This window comes from Mastomys coucha, unplaced genomic scaffold, assembly GCF_008632895.1.
Source record: "Mastomys coucha isolate ucsf_1 unplaced genomic scaffold, UCSF_Mcou_1 pScaffold21, whole genome shotgun sequence".
Taxonomy (NCBI): Eukaryota; Metazoa; Chordata; class Mammalia; order Rodentia; family Muridae; genus Mastomys; species Mastomys coucha.
In genome coordinates this window covers 66,193,738-66,205,887 of record NW_022196904.1, presented here as the reverse complement: position 1 = coordinate 66,205,887, position 12,150 = coordinate 66,193,738, and positions in this window count along the sequence as shown.

The following is a 12,150-nucleotide window of genomic DNA, read 5'->3' as shown; positions in this document are numbered from 1 at the left end:
TGGGACTGATTGTTCTGGCAGCGTGTGTATAGTGGAGGATTGCAAATTCGATCATCAATGGGAGGAGATGACCTAGGCCCTGTGAAGGTTCTGTGCCCCAGTGTGGGGGAATGCCAGGGCCAATACGCAGGAGAGGGTTGGGTGGCAGGCATGGGGAGTGGGGAGGCAGCTGGGGTTTGTTTTTGTTGTTTTTGTTTGTTTCTTTGGTTTTTTTTAGAAGGGAAACTGGGAAGGGAGAAATTTACATGTAAATAAAGAAAATATCTAATAAAAAAAAAGAAAAAAAAAGAAAATTCCCCTATGTGATTAGATGGTTACTTAGCTACAACATTCAACATTTTTCTTCCATCTCTCTTGCTTTCTCTCTTCCTCTAGACTCTCTGTGTAATTACATAATCCCCCTTCCCTGTCTTCACTCTAAAACTTATATGATGCACTCTTCTTGCTCTCTTTTCAATGCATGACCTCTTTTCTCTTTGTTATACACATAAATGTGTGTATACATATTTTTATTTAATTGTTTTCATGCATGTATATGTGTATGTATTACATAAATAAAGATCTATTCTGGGGGTTGGAGATGTGGCTCAACAGTTATGAGCACTGACTGCTCTTCTGAAGGTCCTGAGTTCAAATCCCAGCAACCACATGGTGGCTCACAACCACCAATAATGAGATCTGATGCCCTCTTCTGGTGTGTCTGAAGACAGGTACAGTGTACTTACATACAGTAATAAATACAGAAATAAAATCTTTTAAAAAATAAAGATCTATTCCCAAATTCATAAATATAACCTTCTCAGTCTGTGTATAGTTATTTGCATATATATTTTCAGGACTGACCATTTGATGATGGATAAGTAATCAGTGTGTTGTTATTTGAGAAGACTATTTCTCTCACTCTCAGCATTCCTTTAGTTGTCTGTAACTCTTTGCCTAGGGTTCAGATTTCATGAGCTTTCCCTATCTAAGTTAGAAAATCTATTAACATCATTCTTGTTCTGGTCACACTTAGTTGGCCATGCTTTATGGGTGTAGCCTCTGACATGTCTAGGAGACACAATCTTATACCAAGCTCCCTACTCCTGAGGCTCTTAGACTCTTTCTACTCCTCTTTCTTAAAGTTTCCTTAGCCTTGGGTGCACTATTTGTATTGTGGATATAGCCATTGATACTGGGATACATACCTATGCATTTTGATTGATTGTAAATCCTTTCAGTAATGTTCTCCAATGTATCTCTTCTTCTCCACATCCCCATTAAAGCACCAATGGAAATCCCAGCTATGGTGCTCTACTTGTTCATATGCTATTGCCTTTTTTGGAAGGCCATTTCTTGTCAGCATACCTAAAGGGTTTACTCATCCCTAAAAACATAGCTCAGAGGTCTTCTCTATATAAACACTACCATATTCCTGAGTGAGAGAGAGAGGGAGAGAGAGAGAGGGAAAGAGAGAAGAGAGAGAGAGAGAGAGAGAGAGAGAATAGATTCCTCTGTATACTCTGTTATGTCTGCTGATTTGGTTAATACCATCATTATCACATATCTATCCCATCATACAATATGATTCACCAATTTGTTCTTTCATCTTTTCTACTAGAATAGGAAGAACTGGAGAACTGAGACCACATTGAGTTCATTTCCAGCACACCATGCTACCTAGATCATTTGATACTGAAATAAGGCATACTGTAAATGATTCTAAAAGATGTATTTTAATCTCACCCATCAAATAGACCATGAAAGTCCTAATTAGAGTCCTCTGTATAATCAACAAAACCCCTTTGTACACAAATTCTTTGACACAAATATGGTCTCCTGTTGTGACACTAAAATAATATTATAGAACAGGATCTGGAGAAACGGCTCAGTGGTTAAGAGACCCAGGTTCAGTTCCCAGCACTTACAACCACCTATAACTCCAGCTCTAGGGGACCAGACAGCCTCTTCTGAACTCCACAATCACCAGGCACACATGATGCACATAGATGCACTGGGAGGCAAAACAATCGTAACCATAAAGTTAATTTTTTTATTTTAGTACAAATACTGTTGCCACTTTCAAATTATCTTTATGAAGTTGGGCTCTGAGTTCTCCGTCTCATCTAGTGGTCATCTTCACACCTCATCTTTTCTACTTGAGGTTCATGGCCCCTTCTTCCTGGGTAAATTTCTAGGCAAGTCTTAGAAAAAATCTTAGATATTTTTACTAAGGTGTACAAGAAAGCCTGACATTTTAGTACATGAAGCTGTGAGCTTGTGGGCACAATCCCCTAGAAAAGGCTGTCGTATTTTTGAATTCTGAATATCTGATCTTTTCTCCTATCAGCAGTGCATGATAAATGTCTAGAGAGACAATGAAGGACAAGAGAATGAATAAATGAATCAAGGGTAAAAGCAGAAAAGTGCTTGGAAAGAAAAAATGCATAGTTAACATCCCACTTTCAAAGCTGCAATATTTCCCCGAGTTTTCTTTGTTCCTACCCTTTGCTCTCACCACTCATAATGGAAGGTAAATGTTGTCACAGTCCCTGAGTTTGCCCAGGCGAAAGAGCTTGGTGATGCCCATAAGAAGAAATGCAAATTCAATCTGAAGAGCTATCAAACTCAATGACATTTTAGAAGAATCTGAATAAGGTAATTATTCTATGAAGGTAAATTTGTCCAGGGGAGGAAAAATAATGGAAGAGAAATGAATAATGATTTCTATGGAAAATCCTGTTCACCCTGAGCTCCTGTGGAAGGAAGGCCCACATGAGTTGACTAGCTAGCAGGCTCTGGAATTTTCACACTTATGTAGAGCCAGATCCATCAGGCTTAATGTCTTCAAATTCATTTTCCACACACTTGAGAGAGCAAAGGCCACAGGAAGGCATCTGAGCCCCAGTGGCTGACCTCTATGCATCTTTCTCCTTCCATTTCTTCACTGCTCTTCCATGACATTTTATTAAAAAGCTGATAGCTCTTTCTGTAACCATTCCTCCTGTAAAACAGGTATTCTACTAGACACTATGCATATTGAGATGAAATATAATCTCTCAGTATCCATAGAGTATTGTTCCTGGATTCCCACCTATACTCAAGCTCTTTACATAAACTGATTACATGCCTAGAGCCTCCATAGATCCCTCTCATATATTTTCAAGTAATCTCTAGATCATTCATAATTCCTGGTATTATAATTACTACATAAATGCTATGTAAACAATAGCTATAAAACATTATTCATGAATAATAACAAAGAAAGGACTCAAAAAATAACAATATAGATAGGTCTTCTCTTAAGATTTTCAATATTGTATATTCCACATATATCTCATGGAACCTTATCAAAAGTTGGCCACATACTCACAAAGCAAGTCTCAACAGATACAAAGAAATTGAAATAAATCCCTGTATCCTGTCAGACTACCATGACTTAAAGCTGGACTTCAACAACAGAAAGCCTAAAAACTCATGGAAACTGAATAACTCTCTACTTACAGACCATTGAGTCAAAGAAGAAATAAACAAAGAACTTCCTAGAATCCAAAGACTATAAATGTACAACACACCCCAATTTATGGGACACAGTGAAAGTAATACAAAAAGAAGATTTCATAGCATTATGTGCCTTCATAAAGAAGTTAGTGAGATCTCTTATTGTCAACTTAACAGCACAACTGAAAGCTCTAGAACAGAAAGAAGCAAACACACCTAAGAGGAGTAGATGGCAGGAAATAATCAAAATCAGAGCTGAAATCAATAAAAGAGATAATACAAAGAACTGATGAAACACAGAGTTGGTTCTTTGAGAAAATCAACAAGACAAACAAACCCTTATATAAACTAACTACAAGATAGAGAGAGAATATCCAAAGTAACAAAATCAGAAAGAAAAGGGGAAAGGAAAGGAAGGGAAAGGGAAAGGGCAGTGAAGGGAAGGGAAGGGAAGGGAAGGGAAGGGAAGGGAAGGGAAGGGAAGGGAAGGGAAGGAAAGGAAAGGAAAGGAAAGGAAAGGAAAAGACAAGACACTAAAGAAATTCAAATAATCGTATTTCAAAAACCTATATTCTACAAAATTGGAAAATATAAAAGAAATGGGCAATTTTATCAATAGACAATTTTAGCACAGAGTTTTACCAGATTTTCAAATAACACATACTATCAATGCTTCTCAAAATATTCCATAGAATAGAAACTGAAGGAACATTACCAAATTCATTTTATGAGTCCACAGTTACCCTGTCACCCAAACCACACAAAGATTCAACAAAGAAAGAGAATTACAGAGCAATTTTTCTCATGAAAATTGATGCAAAAATACTCAATAAAATACTTGTAAAGTGAATTCAAGAATATATCAAAAATATCATCCACTGTGATCAATAAGCTTCATACCAGAGATGCAGGGATGGTTCAACATATGAAAATCTATCAATCAACCATATAAACAAACTGAAAGACAAAATCCACATGACCGTTTTGTTAAAATCAGAAAAAGCCTTTGACAAAATCCAACACTTTTTCACAATAAACGTCTCGGAAAGATTGAAGATACAAGGGACATACCTAAACATAATAAAGGCAACTTACAGTAAGCCTTTAGACAATATCAAATTAAATGGCAAGAAACTCAAAGCAATTCCACCAAAATCAGGAACAAGACAAGGCTGCCATTTCTCTCCATATCTATTCAATATAGTACTTGAAGTTCAAGCTAGACCAACAAGAAAGACAATTAAAGGAGATAAGGGGGGGATATAAATTGGAAGGGAAGAAGTCCAAGTATTGCTATTTGTAGATGAGCATAAGCAACCCTGAAAATTCTACCAGGGAACTCCTACTGCTGATAAATTCCTTCAGCCAAATGACTGACTGAATACAAGATTATCATAGATAAGTAGATAGATAGATGATAGATAGATAGATAGATAGATAGATAGATAGATAGATAGATAGATAGACAGACAGACAGACAGACGAGGGGGAGTGAGAGTGAGGTAGATACCCTTCTTCACACAAATGGCAAATGGGCCGAGAAAGAAATTAAGGAAACAACACTCTTTACAATAGCCAAAAATATATAAAATATCTTGGTGTAACTTTAACCAAGCTAGTAAAAGACCTATATGATAAAAAAAAAACTTCAAGCCTTTTTTTTTTTAATCTTCAAGTCTTTAGAGAAAGAAATTGAAGAAAATATTAAAAGATGAAAAGATCTGCCATGCTCATGGACCACTAGGATTAACATAGTAAAAATGGCCATCGTACCAAAAGCAAACTACAGATTCTATGCAATCCCCATCAAAATTTTAACAGAATTCTTTACAGACATGGAAAGAGCAATTCTCATCATCATATGGAAAAACAAAAAACCTAGGACAGACAAAACTATCTTATACAATAAAAGAACTTTTGGAGGTATCACGACCTCTTATCCCTAGCTGCAATCCAAGCTGTAGTAATAAAAGCCACATAGTATTTGGTACAAAACAGACATAGAAGAGAACTTCCTGAACAGAACCCAAATAGCATTGAAACTAAGATCAACAATTAATCAATGGAACCACATGAAACTGAAAAGCTTCCGTAAGGTAGAAAACACTGTGAATCAGACAAAATGGTAGCCACAGAATAGGAAAAGGTCCTCACCAACTCCACATCTGACAGAGGGCAAATCTCCAAAATATATAAAGAACTCAAGAGACTAGACACCAACAAACTAAATAATCCATTTTAAAATGGTATACAGATATAAACAAAGAAATCTAAAATGGCTAAGAAAAAAATGTTCAACATCCTTAGCCATCAGGAAAATGTAAATCAAAACAATTTTGAGATTCTATCTCATACCTGTTAGAAAGTCTAAGATCAAAAACTCAAGTGACAGCTTATGCTAGAGAGAATATGGAGCAAGGGAAACACTTTTCCACTGCTGGTGGGCTATAGATACTTTGAAAATTAATATGGTGGTTTGGGGGAAATTGATATACTTCAAGACACAGCTATACCACTCCAGGCAAATTCCCAAAAATGTTCCATCCTATCACCCTAAACCTATAGTTTATCCTGACAGTAGAGTATGCTTAGATTGGAACCTAGCAAAATTATCATCAAAGATACCAAAGAGACTGCATCCAGCAACTAAAGGGATAGATGCATAGTACCCCAGCCAAACACTAGGTAGACATCCCAGAGTACCATAGATGAAGGGGAAGAAAGATTGGAAGAACCAGAGGGATCAGGGACACACCAGGAAGCATAGCCTACAGAATCAACTGATTGGGGCCCAAGTGGGGTCTCAGAGATCAGGAACACTATGGGGGTCTGACCTAGGTCCTCTGTGTATATGTTATGGCTGAGTAGCTTGGTACTCTTGTGGAAATTCTAACAGTGGGAGCCGGGGCTTTCCCTGACTCTTTTGCCTGCTTGTAGGACCCTTTTCCTTCTACTGGGTTTCCTTGCCCAATCTTTATGTGGTGGTATGTACCTAGTCTTATTGTAGCTTGTTATGCTGTGTTTGGTTAAGGTCCCTAGCAGTCTGCTCTTCTCTGAGAGGAGGAGATGGGTGGGACTGACAGAGAGAGGAGGTACATGGGGAAAAGGTTGCAGGGAGGGCAGGAAGGACATGGAGGGGAAAGTGTGGTCATACTATAATGTGTGAGAGAAGCATAAAAGATTTTCAGTCTATAATTCATTGAATCTACAGATGCAGAATTCATAGCTATGGTAGGTTAAATATAAAACCCAGACACACAAATGTGTATACTATGAACACACAAATACTTTCATGTGAACATAAACACAATCAAATGCACATATAACAATTCTCAGATGTAGCCATGTGTTCATACATGTGTGTTTTTCTCCTGAGAAGTCTGTGATCTAAGAGACTGTTAGAATGAAAGCAATTGCTACTATGCAGTGACATGCAAGCCATGTGCAAGTATGGTGGAGGAGTGGGCTGATCACCTAGGGAAAGACATGAAGGGTTTTTTTTTTAGAGGACTTAGGTGCTAAGATGAAATCTAAAGGGTAACAAAGGTGGTAGACAAAGGGAGGAGCAGCACAGACAGTAGACAGGTAGACACAGAGAAGAGAACCAAAGAGGCCAATAATTTAGAAACCAAGGGATTCAGAACTGCTGGAGAATGAAGCTACACTTAGATTCTCTGAGCAGGGACTACAGAAAGCCCCAGGGACTTACCTTGGGTCATTGAGTCTGAGGGAAAAGGAAATACAATATGGCTTCCTATATATTTGGTTGATTTAGAATCCAAGGATCAGAAGAACAAATAAAACAAATGCATCTCTACACCAAACCTCCTTGGTAAGGATATAGCCTTCTCTCCAGGAATAAAGCCATTCTCCTGACTATGATGTGAATGAATTAACAAAGCACAACAGCAGAGTCATCCCTCAGAACGAATAAAGAATAAGGGGGTGAGTTGATAGTTCAACTTAGAAAATGCTTCCTTGTCTTCCATTGGGAACTGAGTTTGATCCCCACAGAACACATGTAGAAAAAAACCTAAGTATGTAATATGCAATCCCAGCACTATGGAGATAGAAACAGACAGATCCCTGGAATTTACTAGCCAGAGAGTCCAGCCTAATCAGTGAACCACAATCTCAATTAAAGAACCTGTCTATAAAAATAAGATGGACAATTCCTTAGGAATGATACCTGAAATTCACCTACACCCAACACACATGCACACTTCCAATCTCAAGCCCCTGTGCCTCAGGCTCCAGTGCTATAAAATAGAGATGATGATTATAAAAACCTGTATTAGTTTTCCATTGATAGAGCAAATATCTGAGCTAAATTAACTTGGAAGCAGGAAGGAGCTATTTTGACCCATGGTTTCCAGTGTTCCTGTCCATGGCTCTATTGCTTTGGCCTGTGGGAACACAATGTATATTCCACGGCAAGAGCTTTGAGTAAAACAACCTGCTTGCTGTATGGAGAAGCAAAGGGGTGGGATCAGAAGAAGCTAAACTCCCAAGGTCACCTTCAACGGTATACCCTAAATACCAAAGGCAGACTTCCCACCAGAACCTACTTCTTCAAGATTCCACTACCTCCAAATAGTGCCAAACCTTTAACACATTGAGCCTTCAGGCTTTATCCAAACAGCACTATAATATCTAGGGTCAGATTTAATCAATTATTCTAAGGAGCAGTTGCTGGCACTACATTTTGACTAAACTAAGATCAGTTTCTTGACCATGGTCCCTGCCTATATCTAGGACTTGTTTCTGATCTACCTTGACCCTCACTCAGGAGGTGATAGTTAAGATGATCTGTTGATCTTTAGATGTACTAAGGTCACATGCTTTTAAGGCTGTTTCTCTTTCAGATACTATTGTGTCCCCATGGCTCTGTTCTCATTCAGAACCTCTGATGGAATCACCATCCCTGATCTCAAGCTGTACTACAGAGCAATTGTGATTAAAAAAAAAAAAAAACTGCATGGTATTGGTATTGGTACAGAGACAGGCAGGTGGATCAATGGAATAGAATTGAAGATTCAGAAATGAACCCACACACCTATGATCACTTAATCTTTGACAAAGGAGCTAAAACCATCCACTGGAAAAAAAGACAACATTTGGGCTGGCGAGATGGCTCAGCGGGTAGGAGGACTGACTGCTCTTCCAAAGGTCCTGAGTTCGGATCCCAGCAACCACATGGTGGCTTACAACCACCCGTAGTGAGATCTGACGCCCTCTTCTGGTGCGTTTGAAGACAGATACAGTGAATTATGCCAGCGCAAGCAGCCAGCAGAGGTCTTGAGTTCAATTCTCAGCAGCCACACACATGATGGCTCATGGCTATCTGTACAGCTACAGTGTACTCACACACATAAAATAAATAAAATAAATCTTAAAAAAAAAAAAAGACAACATTTTCAACAAATGATGCTGGCTCAACTAGTAGTCAGCATGTAGAAGAATGCAAATCAATCCATTTTTATCTCCTTGTACAAAACTCAAGTCCAAATGGATCAAGGACCTCCACATAAAACCAGATACACTGAAACTAATAGAAAAGAAAGTGGGGAAGAGCCTCGAGTACATGGGCACAGGAGAAAATTTTTCTGAACAGAACACCAATAGCTTATGCTCTAAGATCAAGAATTGACAAATGGGACCTCATAAAATTGCAAGGCTTCTGTAAGGCAAAGGACACTGTTAATAGGACAAAATGGCAATCAACAGATTGGGAAAAGATCTTTACCAATCCTATATCCAATACAGTGCTAGTATCCAATATATACAAAGAACTCAAGAAAACTCCAAAGAAACAAATAACCCTATTTAAAAATGGGGTACAGAGCTAAACAAAGAATTCTCATCTGAGTAATACCGAATGGCTGAGAAGCACCTAAAGAAATGTACAACATCCTTAGTCATCAGGGAAATGTAAATCAAAACGACCCTGAGATTCCACCTCACACCAGTCAGAATGGCTAAGATCAAAAACTCAGGTGACAGCAGATGCTGATGAGGTTGTGGAGAAAGAGGAACACTTCTTCATTGCTGGTGGGACTGCAAGCTGGTACAACCACTCTGGAAATCAGTTTGGCGGTTCCTCCGGAAATTGGACATAGTTCTACCGGAGGACTCAGCTATACCACTCCTGGGCATATACCCAGAAGATGCTCCAAAATGTAATAAGGACACATGCTCCACTATGTTCATAGCAACCTTATATATAATAGCTAGAAACTGGAAACAACACAGATGTCCCTCAACAGAAGAATGGATACAGAAAATGTGGTACATCTACACAATGGCGTGCTACTCAGCTATTAAAAACAATGAATTTATGAAATTCTTAGGGAAATGGACGGATCTGGAGAATATCATCCTGAGTAAGGTAACCCACTCACAAAAGAACACACGTGGTATGCACTCACTGATAAGTGGATATTAGTCCAAAAGCTCAGAATACCCAAGATACAATCCACAAACCACAAGAAACTCAAGAAGAAGGAAGAGCGAAGTGTGGATATTTCAATCCTTCTTAGAAGAAGGGGAACAAAATACCCATAGAAGGAGTTGCAGAAACAAAGTATGGAGCAGAGACTGAAGGAAGGACAATCCAGAGATTGCCTCACCCGGGAATCCTTCCCATATTCAATCACCAATCCCAGACACTATTGTAGATGCCAGCAAGTGCTGGCTGACAGGAGCCTGATATAGCTGTCTCCTGGGAGGCTCTGCCAGTGCCAGACTAATACAGAGGTAGAGGCTCACAGCCATCCATTGGACTGAGTACAGGGTACCCAGTGAAGGAGCTAGAGAAAGGACCCAAGGAGCTGAATGGGGTTTACAGCCCCATAGGAGGAACAACAATGTGAACTAACTTGTACCCTCAGAGTTCCCAGGGACTAAAACACCAACCAAAGAGTACACATGGTGAGACTCATGGCTCCTGCTGCATATGTGGCAGAGGATGGCCTAGTCAGTCATCAATGGGAGGAGAGGCCCTTGGTCCTGTGAAGGTTTTATGCCACAGTGTAGGGGAATGCCAGGGCCAGGAAACAGGAGAGGGTGGTTTGGTGAGCAGGGAGAGGGGGGAGAGGGAACAGGGTTTTTTTCCCAGAGGGGGAAACTGGGCAAGGGGATATCATTTGAATGTAAATAAAGAAAATATCAAATAAATAAATAAATAAATAAATAAATAAATAAATAAATAAATAAAAGGAGTATCCCCTATACCACACTGGATTCTTCCTCTACCCCTCACCTACTGTTTGCCTCTATTATGCTTATTATTTATTTATCATTTATTTATTGACTTAGTTATATTCTTAGTCACCTTTTTCCAATTAGAAGGAAAAGGTTTGTGGAAATGAAAACATATAGAACAGTACCTGCATGTGGAAGTTGTTAAGAACATATGTGCTAGGTGAGCAAATAAATGAATCCACACACTTAGCACCCTGCGAGTATTCACTGAACACATTAAACTCTGTTCTAACCACTCCTGGAAATGGAAACAAACTACAGTTGAGGGAAACTCAGTTTCTGCCATGTGACAGATGTGAAACTCTGATACCATGTGATCCAATTAGTATCACTCTTGAAAGGGCATTTGATTCTTGGATATGATTACACCATCTGTCCTAAAAAGCTTTCATGATTCACGACCAGATAAGCACTGAACCCATTTGGCAGGTCTCATAAAATGACTCTATCTTCTCACTGGGATCTAGCCATGTGTGGGCAGTGTTTTGACATTTTCAAATGAAATGTGGGCTCAAATGAAAAACATATAAAGTATTGAGATGACATGGGCTGGATTGGAGTATTATACTTTGTAAAGTCCCAGGATATATCCAAAATGGTAACGTAAGTATAAACCTAGGAAAGAATGGGGACATCTCCCAACAGGAAATTGTGAAAGTCTTGGGGAGGGGTTGTTTGTTTGTTCATTTGTTTTTTTAAGAAATTACTTATTGTTGTTGTTGTTGTTTTATTTACATCCCAAATGTTGCCCCCTTGCAGTTCCTTCTTGGAGAGTTCTTTCCCCCATCTCCCTCATTTAAAAACCAGGACATCATGAAAGTCTGGTTTCATAGCCCATTGCTGATGGTTCTATCCCATATAGTTTAACAACGACTTGTAGCACAGACCATCAACAATGCCTAAAGGTCCTGACTGTGGTGGACGATGAGCTGAAGAAAACTGGTGAGTGTAGAAGAGATACAATCATCTCCATCTTATAAATAAGAAAAGAATTACTGACAACAACCATTCCTCCTCCTTTTAGAGAAAATTTCATTCTCCTTTGAGGACTTTCTCCTTTCTAACCGGGCCTTCATGGTTTGTAATCCAAGGATTAGTCCATGATTTAAATACAGCTAAGCAGAGAGTTCCATCCTCTGGCTATGTGAATAAATTAGGGATAAACAGGTTGCCTACAGCAAACAAAAGAGAAATTCTCAGATGTGTGTGTGTGTTTTTTTTATAAAACCACATTGATAAAAAATAAGCTACCCATCCATAGAAGTCATTCAGCATATATGGTTAAAGTAATCAGTTACTTAGTCTTTTGTAGAGAAATTGCCAAAGTATTCATCCAACTCAACATTACTTCATTGCTGGTGGGATTGCAAACTGATACAACCACTCTGGAAATCAGTTTGGCGGTTC